We start from the raw sequence: 22,300 nt of genomic DNA, 5'->3' as shown, positions 1-22,300 counted from the left end.
TCATCATCATCATCATTCGTGACAGTGGCTAGATTGGGCTGTGTACAAAGATTGGGCTATGTAAAAATTGGGACTTTGTACGGGCGCTGAATTACTACGAAATAACTTCGATTTTCCTACACATCATCTCGCAGTTGCGGCTCGATCTCACCATAATGTGGCAGGCAGAGGCTGAAGTGAGCGTAGAATCATTCATTAGCGGAACCAAAGAGCCTCGCCACCGGCTAAGTACAGATCAGCCAGAAATCTTTCTAAGTCTCAAATACATCATCTCAGGCGGCACAACGCCGGCAGAGTCGTCGTGGGCTCGTAGCGGGGAACTCTGGTGGCGAAAGCTCCCAGAGATGGGGGTCGAGTTGGAGACGAATTGATTTCTACTCGAATGTTATTAAATGAAAAAACAGCGCACTGCAACATTTTACGTCTCTTACTAAATTCAGACTGGCTGAGGTGCTGATCTTCCGAGGGTCTCCCGATATAAATGCTTCTTAGAAAACGCTAGTCCCCTTCATGTAGCTCAGTAACCAGCAGCGTTCGTCCTTCGATCTTTCACAGAAAAAAGGACCTTCACCATCCCTCTCTCTCTCTCTGTGTGTGTGTGACACGTAAACAAAGCTATATATGACGGTAGTATCTGTTCCCGAAAGAACACATACCGTGGATGACCATGCAGCTTTGCTAGAAATGAAATGATAATTAAATAGACACCCTAGCTGCAAACAGGCGTTGATATACTTCACTGGGGACATGTTGAAAATGTGTGCCCCGACCGGGACTCGAACCCGGGATCTCCTGCTTATATGGCAGACGCTCTATCCATCTGAGCCACCGAGGGCACAGAGGATAGTGCGTCTGCAGGGACTTATCCCTTGTACGCTCCCCGTGAGATCCACATTCCCAACATGTCCACATCACTACATTCGTAGTGCGCCTAATAGATGTTTGCCCATCATACTCATTACTCGTGGCAGATTAATCTACCAAGTCCCGTACGAGTTCGGGCATAGCGTGTCAATGGTCGGGAAGCCATATTTTAACTATATATGACGGTAGTATCTGTTCCCGGTCGGGGCACACATTTTCAACTTGTCCCCAGTGAAGTATATCAACGCCTGTTTGCAGCTAGGGTGTCTATTTAATTATCATTTCACGTAAACAAAGGTTACACCGTCGGATCAAGTTCTGCCTGATACCGGCAAAAACCCCAGGAGTATCACGAATTGTTCCTGCTGCTGCTACTATCCGGGCAACCAGATCCTCTTCTGATGGAACAGAAGTTGCGTAAACAAGGTTGCGCATCTCTCCCCACAGAAAAAAAGTCCAGAGGGGACATATCTGGGGATCAAGCAGGCCCTGAGACAGGACCACCTCTGCCAATTCACGTTTATGGGAACCGTCGGTCCAGGAATCGACGCACACGACGATTGAAATGTCCCGGCGCCCGGTCATGTTGGAACCACATGCGTTGTCTTGTAGGGAGCGAGACGTCTTCCAGAAATTCTGCCAATGCTCTGGCGAGAAAATTGTAATAGTGCCTGCCATTTAATGGCCTAGGTAGCAGATACGGTCCAATTAAACAGTCCGCAACAACACCGACCCACACCTTAACGAAGAACCGCACTTAATGAGCGCTAGTAACTGTGGTATGTGGGCTATCCTCACTCCAAACATGCGAATTGTGCATGTTGAAGACTCCATCACGCCCGAAAGTTGCTTCATCGGTAAACGACACAGAGGATGTAAATGTAGGATGCATTTCACACTGTTCCAGGTACCACTGCGAAAACTGTGCTCTGGGTGGTCAATCAACTGGTTCCAGGTTGTGGACACGCTGTAAGTGAAATGGACGTAACAACTGCTCTCGAAGGACTGTTCTTACATGAGTCTGATTCGTCCCAATGTTACGTGGAATCGCACGAGTGCTGACTGAAGGATTCCGCTCCACATGCTGCAAGACAGCTTTCTCAAATTGGAGCGTTCTCACCGTGCGACGGCGTCCCTGTCCAGGTAATCTGCTACATGACCCGGTCTCACGCAGACATTCGTACACAGCAGAAAAGGTCTTATGATGGGGGATATGGCGATTAGAATATTGTTGTTGATAAACCCGCTGTGCAGCTCGTCCGTTGTGGTGCGCTACGTAATACGCACCAACCATATCAGTGTACTCACTCCAGGTGTATCGCTCCATTAGTAAACAGAGACAATGCACTACTATACTGGTGGAAAGCAATTGTCTAAAACTGAAGGGCGTAATGCGCCCTCTAACAACTGAAGATCGTAATACGGCCTCCACCGGCTTAAATAGTCCGCATAGGAAAAATTCACGCTGGGCAAAAATATTTGTTTTGATGTCCCCTACAACCTCCCAAAGTTTGCCGGTTTAAATACGTTTCACCCTGTATGCAGAGAGGAATGGCCATAATAATAGAATAAGAGAAATCAGAGCTCTAACAGAAACATTTAAGTGTCCTTTTTCCCTCCCGCTATTCGAGAGTGGATCGTTAGAGAAACAGCTTAAAGGTGGTTCGATGAATCCTCTGTGAGGAACTTAATTATAAACTGCAGAGTATTCATGTACATGAATATGTAGATGATTTTTATTCAGTCTTGCTTCCATTAAAAACTGCAACATCATAACCACCTGTCTGGTTACGTCTGAGCCTACAAGTGCCATAAAAGTAGGATGGCCTTTATTAAGCCTATGTTCTAAGGTAAGTCGTGGGATTCGGGTCGTTTACTAAAGCTATGGGAAACAAATTAAAAAAGAATTAGAGACGAACTGTAAAAGTCTCTGAAATCGCCAAGGAAATACACTACTGGCCATTAGAATTGCTACACCACAAAGATGACGTGCTACAGACGCGAAATTTAACCGGCCGGAAGAAGATGCTGTGATGTGCAAATGATTAGCTTTTCAGAGCATTCACAGAAGGTTGGCGCCGGTGGCGAAACCTACAACGTGCTGTCATGAGGAAAGTTTCCAACCGATTTCTCATACACAAACAGCAGTTGACCGGCGTTGCCTGGTGAAACGTTGTTGTGATGCTTCGTGTAAGCAGGAGAAATGTGTACCATCACGTTTCCGACTTTGATAAAGGTCGGATTGTAGCCTATCGCGATTTCGATTTATCGTATCGCGATTTGCTGCTCGCGTTGGTCAAGATCCAATGACTGTTAGCGGAATAAGGAATCGGTGGGTTCCGGAGGGTAATACGGAACGCCGTGCTGGATCCCAACGGCCTCGTATCACAAGCAGTCGAGATGACAGGCATCTTATCCGCATGGCTGTAATGAATCGTGCAGCCACATCTCGATCCCTGAGTCAACAGATGGGGAATTTTTGCAAGACAACAACCATCTGCACGAACACTTCGACGACGTTTGCAGCAGCATGGATTATCAGCTGGGAGACCTTGGCTCCGGTTACCCTTGACGCTGCATCACAGTCAGGAGCGCCTGCAATGGTGTACTCAACGATGAACCTGGGTGCAAGAATGGCAAAACATCATTTTTTCGGATGAATCCAGGTTCTGTTTACACCATCATGATGGTCGCATCCCTGTTTGGCGACATCGCGGTGAACGCAGATTGGAAGCGTGTATTCATCATCGCCATACTGGGGTATCACCCGGCGTGATGGTATGGATGGGGTGCCATTGGTTATACGTCTTGGCTACCTCTTGTTCGCATTGGCGGCACTTTGAGCAGTGGACGTTACATTTAAGATGTGTTACGACTCGTGGCTCTACCCTTCATTCGATCCCTGCGAAACCCTACATTTCAGCAGGATAATGCACGACCGTATGTTGCAGGTCCTGTACAGGCCTTTCTGGATACAGAAAATGTTCGAGTGCTGCACTGGCCAGCACATTCTCCAGATCTCTCACCAACTGAAACCGTCTGGTCAATGGTGACCGAGCAGCTGGCTCGTCACAATACGCCAGTCACTACTCTTGATGAACTGTGGTATCGTGTTGAAGCTGCATGGGCAACTGTACCTGTACACGCCATCTAAGCTCTGTTTGACTCAATGCCCAGGCGTATCAAGGTCGTTATTCCGGCCAGAGGTGGTGGTTCTGGGTACTGATTTCTCAGGATGTATGCACCAAATTGCGTGAAAATGTATTCACATGTCAGTTCTAGTACAATATATATTTGTCCAATGAATACCCGTTTATCATCTGCATTTCTTCTTGGTGTAGCAATTTTAATGGCCAGTAGTGTAATTTGCGCCACATGTTCTTTTTTTCTCCCACTAGTCAGGCAACGACAAACAGCAGAGTGCGATTAGCAGGTAGCGGACCTCCAGTGTGGGCATCCATTAGGAAAGACCCTTTCACAGTACGCGAGGCTGTATGCTCCCCGGCGCCTTATGCATAAAAGATCCTCCGGCTGCGCTGCGCGCCCGTCCCGCCCTCTCCTGTCTCCCTCGCTCTCCCCCCACCCCTTCCCCCACCTGCCCGCGCCCGCACCCATATAAATCTCGGTCTGCCGGCTTGATTGCGCTTTTCAGAGGCGTCAGCGGCGGCGGCTGCCCTCCGCGTGGACATCTGGCCGAGCCGCGCCGGGTCCGGCTCGCCTTACACCGCTCCTTTGAGATGCATATGAGGCGACGAAGCGGCAGTACGAAATGTCCCTTCACTCTCTAAGTCGCGGCGGCGCTTTGAAAATTACAACGGCGCTGCGCTCCCCGCCGGGCATTGGACTCGCCTTTAATGCACATTCAATCCCTTCTACCCCCCCCCCCCCCCCCCGACCAGAGGCCGTATACCTGCAGCGGAAGGAGTGGCCGTGAGGGAGGGTGGGAGGTTCGCCCATAATGCGGCTCCGTCCGGGCCCGATATGCGTGTAACGCCGGGCAAGAATGCACCCATACATCACCCGTATCTACTCGGGCAGGCATTAACGGACTCAAAAGATCGTTCGATCGCCGCTATCGCTCAGAGCCGCTCGCGGAGGGAAAGGGACCATTTGTTATGCGAGGCCCTGCGCGGCTGCGTACCGCATATGGCGCTTCTGCCGGCGGAGGATACAGTTTGTCTGCCTCTGCAGCGGTAGGGGGGAGGAATAAGAGGCAGGAGGGGCGCATCGTGCAGCCTCACGATAACGCTCGTGCCGGCAATGGAGGTCATTATACGACATTATCCGTCATAAATATTTATATCCGAATGCAAAGGAGTAGGAGGAACCGCGGTGGTTACCTACCTATCGGCCGCGGAGTGATCGTCTCCAGAGCGATGCGCTGTGCTTAATGTAATCTACTGTGCGTACATTTCAGAGTCTTTTTCGTGGCTCCTGAACGCAGATGTTTTGTGACGGAGGGGCGCTGTGGGAACCCAGAGAGTTCGCCGTCCGCGTTCCAACGCTCAGCTGCGGCTCTTGAACAGTCGTCGACTTTTAAACTGGATTATACGGTGATCTGATTTCTGGCAGCTGGAGACACAGTCGCCCAGCGCTGTGGGTAATGAATGCATTCATGTACAGGGCGCCCCCTTTTCTGGTACCGTAATAAAAACTGGTTTGCAAATTTTTTATACGTCTATAAGCCTAATTTGTGCAGCTAAGCGGCGTTAGCAATTTGCTTTAAATCTTGCTTACATGCAGGCTTTCGCCTGAATAATGGTTTCTGCACCAAGGGCCGTTAAAATTGCAACTCCTGTTACCTGTGCAAAGCAGTCTTTCACACTTTTTTCGGGCCCAGTTTTACTTTGGTCAGTCTGTATATAGACGGGGAAAAAATAACCCGGCGATAAGGTCACAGCAGGACACTGGACAATGAAGCGAGTAAAAATATCCAGTCACAGATTGGTTAAAACCTGCAAAGATGAAACTTTATGTCATATAAAGACATCTGCAGAAAGAACTGAAAATATCAAAGTGTTCGCGTGACTCAGACAGGGGGATGCCATTTCATTTATTTTATTTAATCTCGTCTCAGAGAAAATATATAGAGAAATTAGTAAAGCTAATCCGCGAGGGATCCAAATGCAGGATATGTACATTACGATGGCTATTCAGCATTATCGCCAGGTGGCCGAGCGGTTCTAGGCGCTACAGTCTGGAACCACGCGACCGCTACGGTCGCAGTTTCGAATCCTGCCTCGGGCATGGATGTGTTATGTCGTTAGGTTAGTTAGGTTTAAGTAGTTCTAAGTTCTAGGGGACTGACGACCTCAGAAGTTAAGTCCCATAGTGCTCAGAGCGATTTGAACCAATTCAGCGTTAATAAGTAGTTCCAAAACAGAATTAACCAGAACGATGCAAAATTATTATAAAATCGCTGAGAAAACGGGATTATGTATTATTTAAAAAAAAAAAAAAACAGAGTACCGGGTCATACGTCGGACAAACAGTAAGCGGCCGGCCGGAGTGGCCGAGCGGTTCTAGGCGCTTCAGTCTGGAACCACACGACCGCTACTGTCGCAGTTTCGAATTCTGCCTCGGGCATCGATGTGTGTGATGTCCTTAGGTTAGTCAGGTTTAAGTAGTTCTAAGTTCTAGGGGACTGATGACCACAGATGTTAAGTCCCATAGTGCTCAGAGCCATTTGAGCCATATGAACCAAACAGTACGCACAGTGCAACGCAGAAGGAGCGTGAGAGATTTTATCACGCACGCTACCTCGAGAAATCCTCTTTTGCGGAGCATCCTAAAGCAGCCACCCGATAAAGTTTGACGAAACATCTATCGTGGCTCACACTGACACTTCTGGGACTGCGTAACTAAATAAGCCATTGAAATAAAGATCACTAACAAGACGCTAAACAGAGGTGGTGATCTACAGCTCAGCGTAGCCGGGGATCCAGCAATCGCTCGACTGAAGAGGCCACATCGAACGCTGTGTCAACGTGTGCCCAAATATGACGATGCGCGAGCACCAGTGACGTCATAGATTGCAGCTAGTGTATATCAGGGCTTACCAGCAGCCCATACCACTTGACAAAGGCCAAGCAGTGCATGGTCGAAAGATCGTGTAATTTTAATCACTTGACCTGAGAATATTTTATTCACATTGAAAACTGAGCCGTGGTAAATATTGCTGTTTTGAAGAGCGCGCCGCAGCGCGTAGTGTGAAACAGTCGCCCTCCGTTTCTGGAGGTGGCGCCGCTGTGGCAATCGCAGCTTTGGTGGGAAAGGAGAAAGGTTGCCTGTTCACGTGCATTTAAGGGGCGCTATGAGCTCGCCAGCTTGCTAGTCTGTCTCTCGTCCGCATTTCATAGGCAGTTAGTGTCTGTCTGTCGTTCGGATCAACCTTTAAAGCCGGCAAAATGAGAGTCTTTCCACTCCGCCAGTAAGAGAACTCAGCGAGTGGTCGCCCGGTCGGAGCTTAGTTCCTGCATCTGAGTCTGTGCGTTAGGCCGCCAATCTGCTCGAGTTTGCTCAGGCTGTAAGTAGGCTGTTTCTGTTTTCTTATTGGCAACGTTACGTAGCGCTCTGTACGAAAATCACTGGCTGTGCTATGTGCAGTCTTTGGCTAGTTTGCATTGTTGTCTGCCATCGTAGTGTTGGGCAGCGGCAGCTGGATGTTAACAGCGCGTAGCGTTGCGCAGTTGGAGGTGAGCCGCCAGTAGCGGTGGATGTGGGGAGAGAGATGGCGGACTTTTGAAATTTGTAAGACTGGATGTCAATTATGACTATTAAGGTGAATACATTGTTTGTCCTCTATCAAAATCTTTGATTTGCTAACTATGCCTATCAGTAGCTAGTGCCTTCCGTAGTTTGAATCTTTTATTTAGCTGGCAGTAGTGGCGCTCGCTGTATTGCAGTAGTTCGAGTAACGAAGATTTTTGTGAGGTAAGTGATTTGTGAAAGGTATAGGTTAATGTTAGTCAGGGCCATTCTTTTGTAGGGATTTTTGAAAATCAGGTTGCGTTGCGCTAAAAATATTGTGTGTCAGGTTAAGCACAGTCACGTATATAATTTTTCAAAAGGGGACGTTTCAAGGCAATGGTCAGTGGCGGTTGGATCGTTCGGTTGGTCGGTCGCGCACTGAGACACAAGATGACTTGTCCGTCTCGAGCGTCGGCGCATGTGAGGTCGCCACGTGAGTCTAGTGGGCCACGGTGTATAGAGAGGGGTAGTGACTTCGCGGTCGACACGAGAGCAACAGGAGTCAACCCACGACATCAGTCTGGTCGGTGCGAGCTGCGACGCCGTGAGACGGGAGATCGGCGCGCCTTCCTGCGGCCGTTGAAGCGGCTAGCAGCGGACGGTTCGGGAGAGCGATTTGGGGGTGCTTCGCCACGTCTTCTCGAGAAATCGCAGTTTATTAGAAGTGATTGGTGATATGTTGTTTGACTTACTCTTGTTAAATTCTATTTGTTTTCTTGGTGAGGTCACCAGTCGTTTTGCTTTGGGGTCGTCCCACCGTTCTTCTCCGTTTGCCCACTCTCGGGAAGGAGGTTGTTTATAAATTGGGTGGTCCGTTTTTCCCTTGTGGAGTAGGGGCGGGTTAGAGCAACCTGCAGTTCGGGTTTTTCGGTAATCTCCCTACCAATCTACCGTACGTTAGTAGCGGCCTCTGTCATGTTTGTTGGATTTGGTGTGTTAACGAATTTATTGCTTAGAGTGTAACGACCTAATACCTGAAATATGTTTTGAACTTTGGAAACTTTGATATTATTGCCTATGATCTTGAGAGGGGTATATGTGTACTGTAGAGCATGTTTGGCCAACTTTGTAGAATTTTATATAAGATTGCATTTCATGGGATTTCATTTAAATGACAATTTTAGTATATAAAGTTGCCACCCTTTCGCTGTAAGACTTTTTTTAGAAGTTCAAGTCAAGTTGCACCTTCGGTGGGAAGGTTAATATTTTAATTGTTAGTGTTTTGTACCATTTCCATCCCTCCTACGGGGGGTGCATAGTTTGTGTGCTTGTGTAAATTGTTAAAACTCTTAGTTGAAAGTAATCTGGTGTGTTGCAGATTTGCACCAGTGTAATCTTTCAGAGGGTGCTGTGAGCGGTCGTAACTACGGCCGTGTCAAAAGGGAGCGGCAAGGTTCTTTGCCCGAAAGCTCATACAGTCAAAACTTGTTTCTTTCTGCCTCTGAATAAATTGTAACTTTGATATTAGGAGGGTGCTTTCTGATTATAATTTTAAATCTGTTGCTTTAAAAAAAATGCTTTTAGGCACTATTAAAGTGAATAAAATTCCCATTTGTTAAGAGGAATTTTGTTATGATTTCATCAGTTACTCCCCGCCAACTACTTCCAAGTGACATAGTGTGATTAAATTTGTTAATGTTCTTGATGAATCGCTAGTAAATAAAATAAATTCTTAAGAATATTCTTTGAAAATAAATCACGGTTAAAAAAGAAGCTTGTAATTTTCTAGAATTACTTGCCGTTTGCGAGACTCTTAGCATTCATGGTACTTTGGTCAGCGAAAGAGGTAACTAAGAAATTTGGGAACTGATACACGTAAAAATAGAAACGCTTTTTTTGGGCTGGGGGATTATGTCAGCTATGACCTCTCACTAACCTCCCCTCGCTTCCGCACCAGCAGTAGCGCGCCGTGTGGGAATGTGTCGGCCGCGCGAGGGCAGCCGGTAGAGACGGCGGGTGCCAGTTAAATACCCGCCGGGCCGGACGCGCGGGTCTAATCTCCGGACAAGGGCTGGCTGGCTCCCCTGTCCTGGGATTAATGTCCAGCGCGGTGACCAGAGGCCGGCGTCTCCAGCGCGCTGCCCGCACCTGCCGGCCGCCTGAAATAAACTGTGCCCGCCTCGCGCTGCCCGCCTGCCTGCGCGCTCACCCCGCGACGCGGACATACGGCTGCCTCGGCCGCCCTGGCGACAACCGCATCCGGCGGGCCGCCAGCAGCTGCCGGGGCCACTGCCCGCGGCCGCGCCGACGCTCAACGGACTTGCGTAACCTCCGTTTGTAACACGAGTGTGCGTCGGAGTGCTGCTGAGACGCGCTTGTGCGGCGGCGCTCAGCCCAGACTCAAGCGGTTCAAATTTTGTATGTTGGAAAAGTGATCACGGCCGAAGGTTGCCTGTCAGTTCCGCCACCTTTCATCCTAACGGACTTGAAAGGCATTTACACTACTGGCCATTAAAATTGGTACACCAAGAAGAAACGCAGATGATAAAAGGGTATTCATTGGACAAATATACTACAACTGACATGTGATTACATTTTCACGCAATTTGGGTGCATAGATCCTGAGAAATCAATACCCAGAACAACCACCCTTGGCCTTTATACGCCTGGGCATTGAGTCAAACAGAGCTTGGGTGCCGTGTACAGGTACAGCTGCCCATGCAGCTTCAACACGATACCACAGTTCATCAAGAGTAGTGACTGGCGTATTGTGACGAGACAGTTGTTCGGCCACGATTGACCACACGTTTTCAGTTGGTGAGAGATCTGGAGAATGTGCTGGCCAGGGCAGCGGTCGACCATTTTCTGTATCCAGAAAGGCTCGTACAGGACCTCCAACATGCGGGCGTGCATTATCCTGCTGAAATGAAGGGTTTCCCAGGGATCGAATGAAGGGTAGAGCCACGGGTCGTAACACATCTTAAATGTAACGTCCACTGTTCAAAGTGCCGCCAATGCGAACAAGAGGTGACCAAGACGTGTAACCAATGGCACCCCATCCATACCATCACGCCGGGTGATACGCCAGTATGGCGATGACGAATGCACGGTTCCAATGTGCGTTCACCGCGATGTCGCCAAACACGGATGCGACCATCATGATGGTGTAAACAGAACCTGGATTCATCTGAAAAAATGACGTTTTGCCATTCGTGCACCCAGGTTCGTCGTTGAGTACACCATCGAAGGCGCTCCTGTCTGTGATGCAGCGTCAAGGGTAACCGCAGCCATGGTCTCCGAGCTAATAGTCCATGGTGCTGCAGACGTCGTCGAACTGTTCGTGCAAATGGTTGTTGTCTTGCAAAGGTCGCCATCTGTTGACTCAGGGATCGAGACGTGGCTGCACGACCCGTTGGAGCCATGCGGATAAGATGCCTGTCATCTCGACTGCTAGTGATGCGAGGCCGTTGGGATCCAGCACGGCGTTTCGTATTACCCTCCTGAACCCACCGATTACATATTCTGCTAACAGTCATTGGATCTCGGCCAACGCGAGCGGCAATGTCGCGATACGATGAACCGCAATCGCGATAGGCTACAATCCGACCTTTATCAAAGTCGGAAACGTGATGGTACGCATTTCTCCTCCTTACACGAGGCATCACAACAACGTTTCACCAGGCAACGCCGGTCAACTGCTGTTTGTGTATGAGAAATCGTTTGGAAACGTTCCTCATGACAGCACGTTGTAGGTGTCGCCACCGGCGCCAACCTTGTGTGAATGCTCTGAAAAGCTAATCATTTGCATATCACAGCATCTTCTTCCTGCCAGTTAAATTTCACGTCTGTAGCACGTTATCTTCGTGGTACAGCAACTTTAATGGCCAGTAGTGTACGTCTTCCGGCTTGTAGCAGACGGACTCAACCCAAGTTTTTACTAACCACAGTTACGTCTTACTCCCACACTCAGCCTCTTCCTCCTCTTTGCTTTTTGGTACGCTAGGAGTACACTTTGGGGAATGGCGTGCATTTATCAATGGAAGCTTACATCCAACGGGTCGCCGATTATACTGGTCTTTCGCACTGTTGTAGTACTGCGTGGTTATAATTAAATTGCAGCTACTCACAGTGGTCCAGTGTGGGCTCTAATTATCGTATGACACCCAATATTGGTAGACCTTTAACTGCATTAATGCAGAATCGATTTGCGCTGAGAAAGATTAGTTTCAATTTTGGCGACCATGTACAAATCTTGCGCTGTGAATGCAACAAGGACGCATAGGAATGTTTCCAAATACACTAAAGCGCCAAAGAAACCGATGTAGGTATGCGTATTCAAATAGAGAGATACGTAAACAGGCAGAACACGGCGCTGCGGTCGACAACTTCTATATAAGACGACAAGTGTCTGCCGCAGTTGTTAGATGGGTTATGCTGCTACAATGTCTGGATACCAAGATTTAAGTTACTTTCAACATGGTGTTATTGTCGGCGCACGAGCGATGGGACACAGTATCTTCGAGGTAGCGATCAACTGAGGACTTAGCCGTACGATCATTTCACGAGTGTACCGTAAATATCAGGAATCCGGTAAAACACAAAACTCCGACATCACTGCGCCCGGAAAAAGATCCTGCACGAACGGGACCAACGACGACTGAGCAGAAACGTTCAACGCGACACAAGTGCAACTCTTCCGCAAAGCGCTGCAGATTTAAATGCTGCGACATTAAAAAGTTTCACCGTGCTAACCATTCAACAAAACATCATCGATATAGGCCTTCGAAGCGGAAGGTCCACTCTTATACCATTGATGACTGCACGACACAAAGCTTTAAGCTTCGCCCTCACCCGTCAACACCGACTTTGGACTGTTGATGAGTGGAAAAATGTTGCCCGGTCTGCCGTGTCTCCTTTCAAATTGTATCGAGTGGATGGATGTTTACGGGTATGGAGACAACCTCATGAATCTATGGATCCTGCATGTCAGCAGGGGAGTGTTCTGGCTGGTGGAGGCTCTGTAATGGTGTGGGGCGTGTGCAGTTGGAATGATACGGGACCCCTGATAACTCTAGATACGTCACTGACAGCTGACACGTACGTGGGCATCCATTGTGCATTCCGACGGACTTGGGCAATTCCAGCAGGACATCGCGACACCCCACATGTTCAGAATTGCTACAGAGTGGCTCCAGTAAACTCTTCAGAATTTAAACATTTCCGCTGGCCTCAAACTCCCCCGACATGGTCATTGTTGAGCATATCTGGGATGTCTCGCAACGTGCTGTTCAGAAGAGATCTCCATCCCCTCATACCCTTACGGATTTATGGTCAGCCCAGCAGGATTCATGGTGTCAATTTTCCTCCAGCACTACTTCAGAAATTAGTCTAGTTCATGCCAGGTCGTGCTGCGGCATTTCTGCAAGCTCGCGGAGGCCCTAGACAGGTGTATCAGTTTCTTTGGCTCCTTAGTGTATACTGCATTAGGAATGGGACGAAGGCAGAGAATGTCAAACGAGTGAGAAACGCATAATGTTGACTTTACTATAAACAGCCACTTTCACAATTTGTTCAGTATGTGTACCTCAGGCGTTGAAGAGATGCTGTCTCCGTGAAACGACGTGATGTACATGAAATTTTCACTCTGCAGCGGAGTGTGCGCTGATATGTAAGTTCCTGCCACATTAAAACTTTGAGCCGGACCGAGTTCGAGTCTCGGTCCGGCGAACAGTTTTAATCTGCCAGGAAGTTTCGTGATGAACATTTGCTGACAGCTGTTCCGGTGGGCCGGCCAGTGTGGCCGAGCGGTTCTAGGCGCTTCAGTCTGGAACCGCGCGACTGCTACGGTCGCAGGTTCACATCCTTTCTCGGGCATGTATGTTGTGCTGTCCTTAGGTTAGTTAGGTTTAAGTAGTTCTAAGTTCTAGGGGACTGATTACCTCAGATGTTGAGTCCCATAGTGCTCAGAGCCATTTGAACCATTTTGTTCCGGTGGAATATAAGCAACGCTTTCCTGTCCATTGGCCTTCACAAACGTGTCTCCCGTAAACGCGTTCTTTCAGATCCCCTCAGAGCCAAAAGTCATATGGATTCAGATCACGTCATATTGGAGGCCATGCATTTGGAAAATATCTGAAGATATTGTGGAACGTTGCATTAAGCATATCTTTTACTGGGCGAGCGACATGAAGAGTTGCCCCATACTGCATGAAAATAGTGCGCTTTTCCGAATAAAAAATAACAAGCCGCACAAGGAGGTCTCGGTAACGTGCAGACATCACGGTACATCTTAGCTATGGTATTCTCTTCAAGGAAGAACGGACCGAGAATAAAGGTGCTTGTGAGATCACACCACACAGTCAGACGCGGCGAGTACTGTGGTGTTTCTTGCACTACATGCGGTCCAGTAGCTCCCCAAATTTCGCAGTTCTGTGTATTCACTGCACCCTGTAGAGTAAAATGTGCCTCGTCAATCGTCAGAATTCTGCCCAGCCAGAAACCGAAGAGCAAATTCAGGACGTTGCTGTGGATCATGAGGTTTCTGTTACTGCACCGTCTGGATCTTGTACGGGTACCAGTGTAAAATAAACCGGAAGGCTTTTCATACTGTTCACAATGGAATGGAAAATTCTGGTGATACTGCACGAGCAGTAGCACTACGCAAGGCACGTACTGCATGGTCCGTTACAGCTGAGACGCACCCACATGCCTTGCTCATACTGTGGCATCAAGCAGTCAGGCCTGCAAGATGAGTGGTCTGCCAAGCGAGTGGATTCATTCTTATCTGTCGAGTAACATGAACTCTAGTACTCACAATAAAGTTACAAGTTTTCCTCCTGTATGAATAATGCGCAACGGAAACGCACATCTGACTATCAGTAATTTACAGAACTCTTGACTGTTCACTACGCACTGGCAATACCACATTTTCTTTTTTTTATTTAACGGCTTTTATCAACACGTGGCCATCGCACTGAATATGAGTGGCGCACACATGATAAATTCTGGATATCATGAAAACATACAATTCGAAGGAAAAGGCCACCAATATTTTTCTTTTCACTATCTTATTTATTCCGATAAATTCTATAACCTAAACACACAATTTCTATAACCTACAACAATAACACATGAGAAATTCCGCCCAGTGGGCATGACTTTACATTGGTGATTCTCTATCTTATGGTCTCGTAATTATTCAACGCTACAGTGCACTTTCTGGATAGGATGGTGGATCGTTTTGCTATATCTCACACTTCGACTCTCACAACCATCATCACGAAACTTTCCTCCAGACCGAGCGGTACAAAAGGAACACGCATAACGCACTACCTCTGCAACTACCTAGCTACTCTCCCATGCAAACCACACATACCCAAATTACATGACATACACCACACTACAACATGAAATACTACACAGGGAATAGTCACAACATTATCACTTTCAGCTTTCCCACTTCAATTAATATTTATTCCAGTTTCACACGACACTGCCCCACTTCGTAATTCTACTTTACTATTATGAACTCTGGAGATATATGCACGTCTTCCTGTGCAATGCAAGCCAAGTGGCGTTGCTGGATAGACGGCTGACTCACCTTGTTTCTCTCTCAGAGTGTTATAGTTTGAATCAAGCGTCACACGGAAACATATCTCGCAAAGTAATATTAAGAACATATTCATCACACACACGAGTCCTCAACTGATATCATGGACGAGTACTTCTCTTTATCCTTTGTCTCATACACAGATTGAGACTCACACAGTACTCACCACGTGGAAGTACTCGTCTCTAATTTCAAGTCCTGCACACGCTATTTCTTAAATATTTCAACTTATAGTACACACGCTAGTAATTCAGCTTAACTTAAGCACATGGAAGTATTTCAACTTATTGCTACACATGGTTTCATTGTGACCGTTGGTCACTTCCGAAGATTACTACGATCCCATTAATATTACCTGCCTGACATTTAATTCTCCCCACAAAAGTTCCTGAAATAGAGAAATTATTATTTCAAACTACTCTTAAATATTCCACATGCATACCATGTCTCCACTCTTTTGTCTTTACGGAGCACAACTAAGACAGGTCTTAACAACACAAGATCCAGCGGCAGAGTGCTGAAACATGGCCGTTCTTCAGGTCCTCTCGCACCTCTGTCGAGGTGGGGGAAGACCGTGCTACCGTATTGGTCAGCCACGTTTCAGGCGCTCAAAGCTCCGGTAAGTTTCATCTCTTTGGTTCCACCAAAGGTCGCCAAAGGATCGTCTCAAAGATGATCATATATTCACATTCACTATCTGCGGTTAGCAGACGACCGTACATTCATTCATTTCACAGGTCTCACCAAAATGGATGTAGGGATTTATTTTGTGGGAGTGCACATGTGATCAATTAAATAAATAAATTGTCATTCTTTCCCATACTGGTATCCGGCTTCGCTGTATTAATTGAAATTGAGTTATTATTAGAAAAAAAAGTGTTGTTCTGACAAAAATAATGAAGTATGTTGTACCTATTTTCAATGTCGGGTGGTACTGTACCCTTTCACAGCAATAGCAACCTCGTCAATAACTTTCACCGTATTTTCGAATTACATCATCAGCTTCTTTAAGCCATTCAATAACTTCGGGCCTCTCCTCGCACCTTTCAGCCGGCAATACTCCCTCAACGCAGCGCTGCATTGGTGCCGTCCTTCACTTAAAACAGCATCACAAACGGCGCACGGTCTCTCTTCACTCTCGTTATGGCTTGTCAAATGACAGCGTGGATATCGTACCGTCGTGCAAACATTGTACATAACGAGATTTGCGCCGGGTGGCCATATTGTGACTAATTTGTTTTCCAATGTAGATCGGTTCCACATTAACCCACAGCATGTGTACCAAGTTTCGCTGACTTACGATAATTAGACCCCACATTACGATAATCACAGCCCACGCTACTGTATAAACTTCGATGAGCTAGAGTGCTATACCAGCTGCTTTATAACGCTTTTGCACTCAATACAGCTTAAATTCTGCGTAGTATTGTTTCGACAATTTCTCAGTCGGTTTCCTGGGGTACAACATATGGTATCAGACACACAATGTAATCAAAAGTATCCGGACACCCCAAGAAACATGCGTTTTTCATATTAGGTGCATTGTGCTGCCGCCTACTCCATACCAGCGATCTCAGCTGTCATTAGTCATCATGAGAGAGCAGAATGGGACGTTCCACGGAACTCACCGACTTCGAACGTGTCAGGTGATTGGTTTGTCGCTTGTTCCTGTACGCGAGATTTCCACACTCCTAAACATCCCTAGGTCCACTGTATCCGATGTGATAGTGAAGTGGAAACGTGAAGGGACACGTACAGCACAAACGCGTACAGGTCGACCTCGTCTGTTGAGTGACAGAAACCATCGGCAGTTGAAGAGGGTCGTAATGTGTAATAGGCACATATCTATCCAGATCATCACACATGAATTACAAACTGCATCAGGATCCACTGCAAGTACTACGACAGGCGGGAGGTGAGAAAACATGAATTTCATGGTCAAGCGGCTGCTCATAGGCCACACATCACACCGCTAAATGCCAAACGACGCCTCGCTTGGTGTAAGGCGCATAAGCATTGGACGATTGAACAGTGGAACAATATTGTGTGGAGTGACAAATCACGGTACACAATGTCGCGATCCGATGGCAGGGTGGGTGTGGCGAATGCCCGGTGAACGTCATCTGCCAGCGTGTGTAGTGCCATCAGTAAAATTCGGTGGTGTTATGGTGTGATAGTGTTTTTCATGGAGGGGGCTTCCACCCTTTATTGTTTTGCGTGGCACTACCACAACGCAGGTCTACACTGATGTTTTAAGCACCTTCTTGCTTCCCACAGTGGAAGAGCAATTCGAGGATGGCGATTGCATCTTTACACACGATCGAGCACCTGTTCATAATGCACGGCCTGTGTCGGAGCGGTTACACGACAATAACATCCCTGTAATGGACCGGCCTGCACAGAGTCGTGACCTGACTCCTACAGAACACATTTGGGTTGTTTTGAAACGCCGTTTTCGTGCCAGGCCTTACCGACCGACATCGATACCAGTCTTCAGAGCAGCACTCCGTGAAGAATGGGCTGCCATTCCCCAAGAAACCTTCCAGCACCTGACTGAACGTATGCCTGCGAGAGTGGAAGGTATCATCAAGGGTAAGTGGGGGCAACACCATATTGAATTCCAGAATGAAACGAGACTCATCCAACCAGGCAACATGTCTCCAGTCATCAACAGTCCAATGTCGATGTTGATGGGCCCAGACAGTGTGTTAAGCTTTGTGTCGTGCCGTCATCAAGGGTACACGAGTGCCCTTTCGGCTCCGAAAGCCCATATTGATGATGTTTCGTTGAATAGTTCGCACTCTGACACATGATGATGCCCCAGCATTGAAATCTTCAGTAATATGAACTTCAATAAAGTTGAACGATTCTCTTGCAGGATCTTCTTCCGGCGGCAGCGGTGTCGGAGATTTAATGTTTTACCGGGTTCCTCATATTCATGGTACACTAGTGAAATGGTCGTGCGCGAAAATCCCCACTTCATGGCTACTTCGGAGACGCTGTGTCCCATTCCTCCTGCGCCGACTACCACAACACAATAACCGATTTAACAACTGGGCCAGACACAAGTTGTCTTACACAGGTGTTGCCGACCGCAGGGCAGTATTCTGCCTGTTTACATATCTCTATATTTTAATACGCATGCCTACACCAGTTTCTTTGGCGCTTCAGTTTACGTTGTCAACGTCTGTGTTGTAGCATTTGACAGTGGGGTTTCTTGTGCACTTATGCAATTCTCTCGCGCCGACCAAACATCCCGTAACGAAATATGCTGCTCTTCGTTAGATTGTATCTACTTTTTATGTTAATATATGTTGATAAAGGTTGAGAATGTCAAACAAGTATTCACAGATCAGTAACTTCGTGGGTGCTATCACCGCCCTCTAATCCGAGAAACAGCTATTCCAAATTTCATCATTCGTCGGCCCTGCGGAGTGCGGAAGTCGTTAGTTGCAGAACGCGCCTCCTACTTCTGGAATCCTCCGCCTCGACTACACACGTGGGGGCTGTGCTGCGTCTCTGGGGCCACGGGTCACTTTCTGCGGCAGCATCCGGCCGGCAAAGCCACGGCACATGTGGCCGGCACTAACGACCCGGCCTTAATGCCGCGCTTCCTGCCAGCGTGCACGCCAAAGTAAAGAGAGAGAGACACAGAGAGAGAGAGAGAGAGAGGAGAGAGGGAGAGAGAGAGAGAGAAAGAGAGAGAGAGGGAGAGAGAAAGCCGCCTCACACAGTACGAAATTACCACCGGCCTGTGATTTATGTCCACTGGCAGCGAGGGAGGCAAGTTTAAACAGGTGCGTCGCGGAATGGCGTAAATCCGTCGTCTTGGGATCTGGTGTGGGTTCCGTGGTTGCAGGCGGCGCCGAAGTGGGGGAGAGGGAAACGAAGCGGTACTGGCTTGGAGGCGAGCGTCTGCTCCGTGGGGCCGCGCGATGGATTGTTGGGGCAAAGGGGGGGGGGTGCTGGTTTGGGTGGGGGGAGTAGAGGGCACACAGTGTCGGGTGACGGGCGACCACCTGCTCTGTCGCTGTCGCCTTGCTACGGCTTCTCGCCCCCCGGACAGGCTGGGTAACCACCTCTGGCGCCGTGGGAGATGCGTCGCGCAGGAGGCACAGTCGGCAAAAACGTGGCTGCAAGTGGATAGTGGATGCGCTGCCAGTGGTGCATCCGGTCGGCTTGCACTGTCAACTCACATACGAGCGCTGTTTATTTTCCGACGTGCTACCAGCTAACAGCTGGCTACCGTACAGCGTACTGCACTATCGATAATGAGCAATAGAAACTGTTTAGACGTGGAACCTTCTGTTGGCCCGTCGGTCGACCTTGCATAAGTGACAAAATCCGTCATATTTGACTCTCTGATAACTACGAGACTACTAATCCATAAATAATGGCCGGCCGGGGTGGCCGAGCGGTTCAAGGCGCTTCAGTCTGGAACCGCGTGACCGCTACGGTCGCAGGTTCGCATCCTGCCTCGGGCATGGATGTGTGTGATGTCCTTAGGTTAGTTATGTTAAAAAAGTTCTAAGTTCTAGGGGACTGATGACCTCAGCTGTTAAGTCCCATAGTGCTCAGAGCCATTTGAACCATAAATAATGGTTCAGTCTACAACAAATTGACCATATCTGTTTGTACAATGTTACTCATAATCCGTCTTGATTGCAAAAATGTTTATTCACATGACCGGTTTCGGTTCCTCTACAACCATCTTCAGATCTGAAACGACAAACATACTAATTTACTGAAACTTCCTGGCAGATTAAAACTGCGTGCCCGACCGAGACTCGAACTCGGGACCTTTGCCTTTCGCGGGCAAGTGCTCTACCATCTGAGCTACCGAAGCACGACTCACGCCCGGTACTCACAGCTTTACTTCTGCCAGTATCTCGTCTCCCACCTTCCAAACGAGATACTGGCAGAAGTAAAGCCGTGAGTACCGGGCGTGAGTCGTGCTTCGGTAGCTCATATGGTAGAGCACTTGCCCGCGAAAGGCAAAGGTCCCGAGTTCGAGTCTCGGTCGGACACACAGTTTTAATTTGCCAGGAAGTTTCATATCAGCGCACACTCCGCTGCAGAGTGAAAATCTCATTCTGGATACTAATTTACTATTTCACAAATGCAAACCTTTTTTTATCCTATCCGACCAGTATCAAATGTACCAGAACGTACATGCAATTTCTGTTACAGGAGTATCCCGTCCACACACAGCAACCTTCAGATGCTGCATCACATTAAATTGGTTGGCAGAATGCACGTCATCATACTAATTATAAAACTATTACCGACAGGTGGCGTCTAGTACATTTGTTACATTAAATATGCACATACTGTATTAAGTAGATTTTTCTAATTTACTTTTATCTCTAAAAATACTTAGTTAAAATCTGTAGATGTCAAGGTTAAAATCTGTACTGGATCCTGGTTGTCGCTTTCTGGGAGATTCCCACGAGCAACAACGTGTATGCTTTGAAGTCGGCTAGAACTGCAGCCGCCTTCACACTGGTGCCCAATCCAGCCAAGTCAGAATAAACGCTCAAAACTACCAACAACACCTCAGCTGTCGAACTACACGCCGTGCTGGACAGCATCAACATGATGAGGAAAATACGCTCCCAAAAACTACGTCAACGACCAGGACAGGTCACCAGAACGTCAATGGCCACAAGGCAGAAGATACTACTGGTACACTTCATTAGATTCATTCCTTCATTAATGAAGTGTACCAGCAATATCTTCTGCCTTGTGCCCCTTGACGTCCTGGTGACTTGCCCTGGTCTTTGACGTAGTTTTTTGCAGTGTATTTTCCGCATCATGTTGATGCTGTCCAGCACGGCGTGTGGTTCGACAGCTGAGGTGTTGTTGGTAGTTTTGAGCGTTTATTCTGACTTGGCCTGATTGGTCACCAGTATCCAGCACGTTGTGCTATTGACGTCTTGTTGTCGTTTTTCTGGTCGGGTGGAGCAGAACTGATCTTGGTGGTTGGTTTGTTGGCTGGATTTCGGTTGAGCTGCCTTTCGGGCCTTTGTCGGTCTGGCCGCCTGTCTCACCTAAACGTGCGTTAGTGCTACCTTCCCAGGCCGACCCTTGGAACCTTCTGAGCGCGCCTCCTTGTCTTTTACACAGTGATTCCTTTTTTAGTCTTAATTACTCTGTGTGGCTTTCAGCCCAGTTTTCCAGCTTAAATTAAAAATTGGGAATTTCTTTGGGATTTAAGGCATGAGATTGATTGGGTTTCGTATGTGGCCTTCAGCCGAGAGTTATGTGAAGCATTTTACGATAAAGCCTTTAGCCTATTTTAGTTGAAATTTAGCTCTTCCCTTTAGGCAATAAGCCGTAAAATTGTTTTCTGCCACGTGTGTGGCCTTCAGCCGAGTTTTAATCTCTCTTAAATTAAAAATTCGAAATCTTTGTCTTTCCCTTAAGTCATAAGATTGTTATTCTTTAGGATGAGGCCTTCAGCCGAGTTTTACACGAAATATTTTAAGATAAGGCCTTCAGTCTTTTCAAATTGAAAGCTCATTTTCCTAGGCCTTAAGCCGTTAAATTGTTTTGTTGATAGGCGGCCTTCAGCCCAGTTCTCAGCCTGTTTAGATTAAACTTTGAACATCTTTGTCTCAGCCTTAAGCCGTAGCACTGTTCTTGATTAATGTGAGGCCTTCAGCCGAGTTCTATGGGGAAAATATAAGCTGAGGCTTTCAGCCTATTTATATTGAAGATAAAAAATCTTTTCTAAAGAAGTGAAACCTCCAGAAGAGCTCCTGTACCTCAGTTTCTTGCTTAGGCCTTGTGCCTTGGATTATCGATGTGGCCTTCCACCGATCTCAATTTAATCAAAGGAGGTCTTTCGATAAAACCTTGAGAGTTTTGATTCTTGCTTGTGTGATTATGTGTTTTAAGATATAAAGTTTATATGTTGAGTGCAACTGACAGTAACTTATTCTGGCCCCTTTCCACACCGAACGAGGTGGCGCAGTGGTTAAACACTGGACTCGCATTCGGGAGGACGACGGTTCAATCCCGCGTCCGGCCATCCTGATTTAGGTTTTCCGTGATTTCCCTAAATCGCTCCAGGCAAATGCCGGCATGATTCCTTTCAAAGGGCACGGCCGACTTCCTTCCCCATTCTTCCCTAAT

General features: G+C 47.6%; 1 non-coding gene across 1 annotated transcript; it reads right to left on the bottom strand.

Moving 5' to 3' along the window:
• Positions 1–761: 761 nt before the first annotated feature.
• Positions 762–836, bottom strand: Trnai-uau (transfer RNA isoleucine (anticodon UAU)). The gene has a single exon. It is a non-coding gene; the product is annotated as a tRNA-Ile (tRNA).
• Between the last annotated feature and the right edge of the window lie 21,464 nt (positions 837–22,300).

Source organism: Schistocerca nitens, chromosome 1 (genome assembly GCF_023898315.1).
Source record: "Schistocerca nitens isolate TAMUIC-IGC-003100 chromosome 1, iqSchNite1.1, whole genome shotgun sequence".
Taxonomy (NCBI): Eukaryota; Metazoa; Arthropoda; class Insecta; order Orthoptera; family Acrididae; genus Schistocerca; species Schistocerca nitens.
Note: the sequence above shows the minus strand (reverse complement) of the source record. Positions and strands in the feature narration are given on the sequence as shown.